The sequence below is a fragment of the Balaenoptera acutorostrata genome, chromosome 20, assembly GCF_949987535.1.
Source record: "Balaenoptera acutorostrata chromosome 20, mBalAcu1.1, whole genome shotgun sequence".
Lineage (NCBI taxonomy): Eukaryota > Metazoa > Chordata > Mammalia > Artiodactyla > Balaenopteridae > Balaenoptera > Balaenoptera acutorostrata.
In genome coordinates, this window is record NC_080083.1 from 4,065,267 (window position 1) to 4,075,616 (window position 10,350).

Sequence of the window (10,350 nt, forward strand, 5' to 3'; positions counted from 1 at the left end):
GGACACAACAAATTTTATTCATTCATGCTTCTGTTGGTGGATACTTAGATTGTTTCCATTTTATTTTTGTTGTTATTGTGAATAAAGCCGCTATGAATATTGTATACAAGTCTTTGTGTGAACATATGTTTTCATTTTTCTTATGTATCTAGGAGTGGAATGGCTGAGTTGAGAGAGTACATACTGTATAATTCCATTTGTGTAAAATTCTAGAAAATGCAAACTAAAGTATATCGACACAAACAGATAAGCAGTTGCCTAGGTTTGGGAGCAGATAGAGGGGTGGATTACAAAGGGTTATAAGGAGACTTTTGGTGGTAGTGGTAAAATTCTGTATTTTCATTGTGGAAATAGTTTCATGGGTGCAATTATCTGTTAAAAATTCATCAAATCATACAATTTAAATGGGTGCAATTTATTGCACATAAATCTACCTCAGTAAAGATGATAAAACACATATTCAGTGTTTTAGTTATTACAAACTAAATTAGTTATTAGTTATAACTATGTTAATATTGTTTACTTTTAAGCTGGGTATTTTGCTATTACCGTATTTCCTTTTTTATATACATTTTTGTTCTGCATGTAGTTAATAATTGCTTTTTAAAATTTGTGACGTTTTCCCTCAGCATAATGAATGTCTTCCACCATTTTCGGAAGTTCTGCAAAATGTTTCTTAACATAAATTTGCACATGAAAAATCTGTCCAATAGTATATCATTTTCCTGAGGACATTTCTCCTGGAGTCATCCATGCTCCATCATGGATGGAGATTGCTTACTAATTTGCCCACATACTGATCTGCAGCTTTTTTCCATCAGTGTCTTGGGATTTGCCTTCATCTCTCTTTTGAGTATTGGACCCTCTCTTTCCCACCTTCTTCACTTTTGGTGTGGCATATCTTCCAGGAGTTTCCTTAGACATGGCACAAGAGAAAATGTGTATTTTTTTAGATTTTGAGTGTCTGAAAATGCCTGTGTTCTACCCTTATACTTGGCTGATACGTTAGCCGAGTATGGAATTCTAAGTTGAAAATAATTTTCAATTAAAAAAAATTGAAAATATTGTTTCATTATTGCTTTTGAGGTATCTGATGTGATTTTTATCCCCTAATCTTCAATCGAGACCTTTTCTCCCTCTTCGGGAACAGGATCTTCTCTGGAATGCTGAAATTCCATAGAAATTTGCTTTGATGTGGATGATTTGCACTTATCATGTTGGTACTTTGGGGGCCTTCTTCATTTGGTGACTCGTGACTTTCAGCTCTGGGGAATTTTGTGTATTATTGATGTGATAATTTTGTCCTTTTCCTATTCTCTGTTTTCTCTTCTTAGAATTTCTATCTGTTGGTTGTTGGACCTATTGGGTCTACCGTCTAATTTTCTGTTCTATCCTATTTTCCTTCTACTTTCTTTCTCCCATTTCTCAGGGAGATTTCCATTTTATCTTCCAACCCTTTTACTAACTATAAAAAAATTTACCTGCTAAATTTTTAATCATCAATAAGTCTTTATTGTTTTACAATTATTGTTTTAAAAAATAGTGTTCTTGTTTTATTTTCTTTTGTTTTCTCCTTAGAAGAAAGCTTTGTGAAGTCGGTGATTTTTATTAATTTTGGTCGCTACTATATTGCCTGCATGTAGAAAAACGTTTGACACACTATTCACACTCAGAAAACATGTGTTTAATACATAAATTGGCCTCCCTGCAGATATTAACTAGAGTCCTCTGAAGTTGTCTTTTGCTCCCAGTTACTGTCTATTTTGTGTTTGATTGTTTTAGTCTCTCTTATGCTGGAAGTTTTCTTCAGATGTCAGAGGATCTTTTGCCTGTCTGTTTGTATTTGAAAGTGCGGTTGGTTCCTTGACCGTAGAATGAGGACTGCTGGGGTTTCCTCCCCACCCAGCTTCACTGGGTCCGGCTCACAGGGCTTGACAAGTGGTGAGCTTCACTGCTGGACCAGTGGATTTTTTAATCAGTGACACTAAATACTAGTAGCTGTAGATATTTGCTATTAGGGGTTTGAGTTTCTTGAAAGGACAATATCTTCATTTACTAACCTACTTGGAGAAAGTATGGGGTGGTGAATAACTGTTGGTCAGAGGAAGAGGGAGAGGAGGCTCCCTGTTCAGTATGTAGACTTTTTACTTAATCCCCATGGTATCACCCTAGACGAGAAGGGCTTTAAATTATAAACAATTGGTCAAATCCAGCCCACTGCCTGTTTTTATAAATAAAGTTTTATTGGCACACAGCCCCACCCATTGGTGTAAATATTATCTATGGCTGCTTTTGTGCTACGATGTCAGAGTTGAGTAGTTGTAACAAAGACCATATGGCTTGTGAAGCCTAAAATATTTACTATCTGGATATTTACAGGAAAAAATTTGCTGACTCCTGTCTTCAACCTTCATCTCCATCTCTCTATGTCTGGTGGCCCCATGCCCAAAGCTTCTGTAATTCATATTCTCTGGAGACTATACCTCCTACTGCCTAAAGGGGAAGAGAAAAGATGGTTGCTTAACTGTGAGAAAGGAGTGAGAATGGATATCTAGGAGTTTGATTTCTTCTTGTCTGCGCTTTTATGCAAGCCTCATGGTTTCAGCACTCCCCCACAATCTCTTACAGGCTCTGGTACCACCACTTTATTATTTCCTAAAAGGTTCTTCAGGGTAATGATTGGCAAATGCTCTGGGAGCCTCTTAGTTTGAGTGTCTCATCTTTTAAAAGTCATTTTCCATGTCTTCATTCAGTCTCTGTCTTCATATATTTTGGTTTAGGGTTCAGGGACATCTCATAGTTTTACTTAAATGTGTTTATGTTTCTTATTCTATTTGTTGACTTAAGGTGATAGAAGTATCTTAAAGTTCGAATAGAAGTATAAATTTCTGATAAGAGCAAAAACAAACAAACAGATCTCAGAACTCACTATAAATCCACTGTGATAAGAGCAGCATGAAATTGGCATGAGTGTATTGATAGTGATGCATTTAAAATGGATCAGTGAATCCAAAGAGTGAATATAGTAAAGGATCTCAGTATGTAAGATAATTTAATATATGAGTGTTTTGTCGGGGCGTTTTGTTGTAGACAACAGAATTCACTCTAGGTAGTTTAAGTGAAAGGAAGCTTCTAGAAACTATGTGGGAAGATGAAAGAACAATGGTTGGATGCTATGCAGCCAGGAAGAAGGTCCAAGCATACCCCAGACTTTTCAAGCAGAAGTGTCATTGCTGCTACTCTTACTGCTTGGTGTTTACAATATAAGAACTTGAGAAGCCTTTCACAGTCACTCCAGGATAACAAAAGACCTGCTCTTCTTTGCTTACCAGGGAAATGGGGTCCCCTGTGTGCAGCTCAATATCGTGCTACCCTGTCAGCTCCAAGACTGGCTTGGGTGTGTCTGCCCAGTGGAGTGCACATCACTCATGGAGCCTTAGGACACCTGATCTGAGAATATAGGATTTTAGCCTTCCAGACTCTATGACTATAAGAAGGTAAAGCCACACCACAGTGACCTTCCACAGTGACAAAGGCAGTGTGACAGCACATCAGAGAGAAAATAGCCTTGGACCCCTATCCCACGACACTAAAAGATCCAGACAAAAAGAGGAGGATATAATAAAATTTGAAAAAAATCCACGAGGACCAGAGACTTAAATGGAATAAACTTAGCAATGGAATTCTTATAAGTACATCTTAAACTACCTCCTTAAGCAAGAGAGAAAGTCCAGAAACTGTAGAAGGAAATATTCTGACTACATAAAAGTGAAATGTTGATTGCAAAAAAAGATGGCACAAGCCATTGTTATTCCTACTGTGGGGGGCGGACCAGAGCCAATCTATAGTGTGCTACCAACCAACATCTTGAGAAGTGCACAGGCTGAGAATAAGCATTTATAAACTTATGCAGCAGTTTAGCACTGCCATGACATCCAAATGTGTGATTTTGTATTGTATGAAACATTGATCTGCTACGGATTCGAAATTGTAAAATACTGGTGCTTTGCCACAGAGACTTTGAGATGCACTGCCATAAACAAAGTACATATACGTGTATGAGCTCTGGAAAAAAGTTATTTGCAATGCAGCTGACAAAATATTAAAATCTGTAGTATATATGAATTATGCAATTGACATGAAAAAATGAAAGAGTGGACCAAGGGATTAGCTGTAATTCAGAGAAGTGAAATCCAGATGTAAAATCATATGTCATTTGAATTCGTGAGTGGTCAGGGCTATGTTTTAGTCTTCAGACTTATAAAAATTGGAAAGAGCCATAATGCCTATTGCTAATGCAGGTATGGGGAAATTCTTACACATTGCTAGTGGAACTGTGAATTGTTACCACCTTTTCAGGAAACAAACTTGCCAGCACCCATAAAAATAAAAATAAATTGAACGTAATTCTTGACTCAGCAGTATTCTTCCTGGGAAACCTATCCCATCAAAATAAAAGCACCTGTATAAGTAAGCATATCTGTTCAAAGATGTTTATTGCAGCCTCATTCGTAGCGGCAAAAACCTAGAAACAAAGGGCATATCAGTAATAGGGGAATGGTTGAAGAAATTATAGCCCATCCACCCCTGGGAATCTTATGTAGCTATTAAGAAGGATGAATGAGAATTATACCAATTACCTTGGCAGGATTTTTGTGAGGTATCCTTGAGTAAGAAAAATAAGATGCAGAAAATGTTTAATATGATCTCATTTTAATGAAACCATCAATGGAAAAAATGCTGTATGTGTTTTTACATCTGTATATATGTTGAAATATACTTATGAAAAAATGGAGAAAAATTAAAAAATACATAAACTAGGTTGTTAACGTGGGTTATTGTGGGAGGTGCTGGTGAAGATGTGGAGATGCAGGCAAGAGTCAGAGGGGAGGCCAGAGAAAGCAAAGACTGTATTATAAATTCCATCATGCATGGGAAGGTTCAGTTTATGTAAAAGTGTCCGTTTGGTGTATACACATAAAACATTTTTTAACACAATCTTTACAAAAGATGAGTTAGCTTTGTAAGTACTACCTTGTAGAGATGACCATGATAAAATGACAATAAAATAAGTCAATAAGGAAATCGATCAGGAAATCAATAAGGAAAGGGTTAATATCTTGGTAGAAAATTGTTCAAAGGACATATATAGCAATTCAATAAAAGATAAGTACAAATCACCAATTACCATGTGAAAAATGTGCAACTTGATCAATAGTCAAAGAAATGTAAGTGAAAATCCTATGAGATGTTTTTGTCACATGTCCAGGTTTGAAGTATTATTAAAACTGGCAAACCTTGGATTGAGGATGGCATTCTCAAGTATACTTCCAGAGAGAATAAAAATTAAAACAAAGTTTGGAGGGAAATATCTGTAATACGCTTCAAAACATGTCTTATGGCATTGATGTTGATTTCCCTTCTAAAATTTCATCCTGTCAATGTTAAGCATGTAAGAGGGAAGAGACTTTTTGTCTGTGAAAGGATGCCTATCAAAAGATGTTACTAAATGAATGAAGTAACAGAATCCCAGTTTTATGTATAGTAGTGAAACATTTAGAACTGCCTAAACATCCAACAGAAAGGAATTAGTTAAATAAAGAACATACAACCATATAAAAATATCTATTGTTATAGAAACACGCTTATGACAGGTTGTGATTAAAGAAGACAGGTGAAACAATGGTGTTAAAGTTTTGCTGATTTTCAAGTCAAATATTATACATTGATATGTAGAAAAATGGAAGAGACAAACAGAAATGTTAAAAAGTAATGGATGATGGGATTGTGGATAACATCTTGTCTTGGTGCCTTTCTGTGTAGTTTCCAAGTTTTCTGCTTTGAGCAGTAATTTTAATTAAAAAGATGAAAAGATGTTACAAACATGTTAAGAGGCTATAAAGATTACCATCTTCTGCAGTGCACTCAGAGGGAGGCAGGGAGGTGAGCAGGTAGGAGCGCTGTGCCCTGTTCAGGAAGAGAGCTGGCCGCCGAGCCGTGCCACTGTCCCAGCATCAGTTTGCCGTATGAACGCTAACCTGCAGCTTTCAGAGCGGGAGATGTTATCAAAGGCAGGTCATTAGTTAATGGCTTGGAGGTTTTTTCCCAAGTCCCTCGTGGGTTGCTATAAATGATTAGTAACATCATTATTGCTTATACATTTGTGGGCCAGCCTAGTATTGCTTTATCAGCACTGACTCAGGGTTTTTATAGGTAAATGGCTCTCAACTTGGGGTTCCCTAACCTCAAGAGGTGCACAGTGGTGGTAAGCTCTCTGAACTATACTTTATGGACACAGAAGTGGCAGGAAAATTACGTGTTTACCCTTAACAATACTGTACAGGCTGACAAAGCCTTAATTGCCTTGGCTTTTTTTTTTTTTTTTTTTTGCTTTTAATAGAATATACAATTTTCAGTTGATACATTGTAAAGAATTGGTTGTTAGAATGGGTTTTGATAAATATATACATTGGGAAAGTTGATTTTTTACTAAATTAATAAAAGTTGGGGTTTTAGAAGAGCCTTTCAAACCTGGAATCGGATTGTTTTCCCTGGCTCTAGGATTATTCTGATAGTTGCATTTAATATCCAGGCTCAGCCACACTACTTAAAGTTGTATTTTAACCCCCCTTATAGATATGAACTTCAGCAACAACTTGATGTGATATTTCTGTAAGAGAAGAAACCATAGGGAGGATCTCATCTGACTTAGCAGACATTCTCTATTTTCCAAATGGGCAACAGAAAGACTCACAAGGTCCTGATTACTGAGAGAAAGAGGCTGCCAGAACCCACATTTTCTGTTTCTTACTTTTTCACTTCTCCTTGGGCTCTGGGGTTATTTCCCTAGAAATAACAGACATGTAGAAGGTGACAAACACTCATGCACACACATGGAAAATCAAAAAGGGTTAGGGGGAGATAGAGAGGGAGGGAGAGAGAGATTTCTTGTATATAGCATGATCTCGTGTAATTCTTTCTAGACTTCTGTGAGGTTGTTGCTGTAATTAGTTCTTTTTAAACAGGAGAAGTGCTGAAGCACAGAGAAGTTAAACAACTTGCTTAAAATCACACAGCTAGTCAGAGGCAAAGCCAGGATTTGAACTTGGGCAGTCTGAATCCAGAGCCTTGGTCCTTAACCCCTGTCATAACAACATCACATTCCTATACCCTGAAAAAAGAAGTCAACCTGGAAGCACTGTGAAAACAGCTCCTTAATAAAGTGACTAATTCTGGCAACTGGCCCAGAGAGGAGATGGGAAACCTATTTAGTTTTACTTCCATGACTGATACATATCTTAAAACTGAGTTTCTTCCTAGAAGATTTTAAAAATTTTAATTGTAAATGCTGAGGAATTAAAAAAAACAACTAGCTGAAAGTTCTAGCTATTGTTCATCATCAAGCATATTATATTTTAAAGAAAGTATTTTCAGCCAATTTAGCCCCGGAATTACATTAGTAAAGCCTCAATCCAGCCAATTGGGGTTTTAAAAACATTGTCTGCTCTTGGTCTATTCTGTAAGTGGCCAAAACAGAGAAAGAGTTTTCAATGTACTTCCTTTACTATTTTCTGAGTGTTTTTGAGTTATGTGAAAAGTGCTGTGATGTTTCATCTGTAGGAGATTCAGCACTGGAAATAGTATTTTGACAGTCCAGAAGAACCCTTCTAGGTAGAACTATAGATTTATATCTCAGACTTCCAAGCAAAACTTTCAATAAATGGAAAGAAAAAAATCAAACAAACAGTTTTAAAAGTGAAAATAGGATGGCTGGTGGCTGGTTAGTGTATGTTTGTGTGTTGGGGGTTTGGGGGATGAGAAGGGCCGGTGGGCAGAGCCTGCTCTGTTGATTTCCCTAAGTCTTCATTTGGGACAGCCAGGTGCATCAGTATTATACAGCATTATAAAAAAACTGTATTGAAGGATAATTGATTTACAGTGTTGTGTTCATTTCTGCTGTACAGCAAAGTGATTCAGTTATACATATATACATATATTCTTTTTCATGTTCTTTTCCATTATGGTTTATCACAGGATATTGAATATAGTTCCCGGTGCTCTACAATAAGACCTTGTTGTTTATCCATCCTACATATAATAGTTTGCTACAGCATTTTTTTTTTAACTGAAGAAATGAAAGAGTTCCCAAGTGCAGCCAACAAAAAGCCTTCATCAAGTCAGTAGAACTTTTCAATCAAAATGACAACAGCCTCTGGTCTGTCTCTTTTTTTTTTTTTTGATTTATGGCTGTGTTGGGTCTTCATTTCTGTGTGAGGGCTTTCTCCAGTTGTGGCAAGCGGGGGCCACTCCTCATCGCGGTGCGCAGGCCTCTCACTATCGTGGCCTCTCTTCTTGCGGAGCACAGGCTCTAGACGCGCAGGCTCAGTAATGGTCTGTCTCTTTCTGGAAATAGAAAATGTGTAGAAGGGGCTTCACCCTCTGGGCACTGACCACAGAGTCCAATATTTTGTTATAATTTTGTAAAAGTCAAAGATCCAGCCACTTTCATGGTAAACATGGCCTTCCCAGCATCCTCTGTAAATGGTACTTGACTCTTGTTGAAGGCATTCTTATTGTCAGGCTCTGATCCTGTGAAAGCCCTTCCTGACAGCATCTGTAAAGGGCTTGATGAATAAGGGCTGGATCCAAATGTGAGGACCCAGCCTTTTCTGGGCTGTCTCCTCCGTGAGCCCTCCCAGCCTCAGCCTTCCCCGTCCCACTTCTGTGAGCCCAAGATGGCAGTAAGGCACAGCTCCACCGTCCCTTGTCATCCTCTTCGTCAAGGACATCAGTGTCCCCCACACTTACGAGTTCACCAGCCCTTTCTCATCCCTCATCTTACCTGAACCATCAGCAGCATTCCTCCTCTTGCTTTGCAAACAAACACCACCCTCTTCATTTTCCTCCAGACCCACTGGATGTTTCTTTCTCCACTGACTAGATCCCTATCATCTTTCCACCGCACATGCGGAACTGCTTCAGAACTCACACTTAGATCTCTTATGGTCTCATACATTAGGTGACCTCACTCTGTCCCATGGCTTTAAATACCAACTCTATCCATGACTCCCTAATTTATATTTCCAGTCTCTCCTAAACTCGAAAATCTCCGTATTGCCTATCTGACATCTCATAGTCATACAAACTGAGCATATCTGAAGTAAAATTATTTTTTTTTGTACTCATCCCTAAAACCACTTCTTTCTGAGCCTTTATCATCTCCATTTAAAGAGAAAACAAAAACAAAGTAAAACAAACAAGCCTGCAACCATCTTCCTAGGTTTTGGCCATCAAGGAATTTGACACACCCTTCCCTTTCTGACACAACTCATGTTTAATCCATCATCGAATTCTGTCTGTTCTACCTTCAAAAAATATTAGGGGGAAACATTTGCTTACACGCTTTTACCCTATTCTAGGTTTTCTCCACCTCGGCATCGTTTGTCATTTGGGGTTGGATAATTCTTTGTTGTGGAGGCCGGGTCTGTGCATTGTAGGACGTTTAGCAGCGTCTCTGGCCTCTGCCCACTGGATGACACATTCCTTCCCCTCCAGTTGTGACGATCAAGAGTATCTCCAGACACTGCCAACAGGTCCCCTAGGGCAGAATCACTTCCAGGTGAGAGCCGCTGCTCCAGCCCCAGCAACCCCATCTTTCACCCGGGTGATCACAGTGGCCTTACAGCTGGCTTCCTTACTGTCTCTCTTGGTCTCATATATTCTACCCAGTAGCCAGAGTGATTTTTTTTTTTTATTAATCCAAAATGTGTTTATTGGGATGGCTTCCCGTTCATCTTGATTCAGGGGCTTTTAGTGCTGCTTGTGTCTGAAGGAGCAGCCTTCTGTAAGCCTTGCTTTGCCTCCTGTAGAGGCTGGCAGAGGACAATAGAACAGCCAACACATAAAACTACTGTTTGTGCATGGCTGAAGACAGTGGTGATTTTATAGCATCCTGGGCATTTCACATCCACGAAATAGGAATTGGGGCTCTACACCAGACGCTTCTTCTGGTGTTTCCTCTTCTCCTCTTCTGGAGAGGGATGAAGAAGATCCTTTGTGAGAGGCATGTTCTCATGGGGAGGTCGTCACCCCCGAAAAGGAGAATCATCTTTTTTTTTATACAGTTTTTTTTTTGATGTGGACCATTTTTAAAGTCTTTATTGAATCTGTTACAATATTGCTTCTGTTTTATGTTTTGGTTTTTTGGCTGCAAGCCATGTGGGATCTTAGCTCCCGGACCAGGGATCAAACCCACACCCCCCGCACTGGAAGGCAAAGTCTTAACCACTGGACCGCCAGGGAAGTCCCGAGAATGATCTTTTAAAAAAACCATTCAGCTTATTTCCCTCT

At 38.6% G+C, this 10,350-nt stretch overlaps 1 pseudogene; it reads right to left on the minus strand.

Moving 5' to 3' along the window:
• Positions 1 to 9,810: 9,810 nt before the first annotated feature.
• Positions 9,811 to 10,067, minus strand: LOC103013614 (40S ribosomal protein S27-like; annotated as a pseudogene).
• Positions 10,068 to 10,350: the final 283 nt, after the last annotated feature.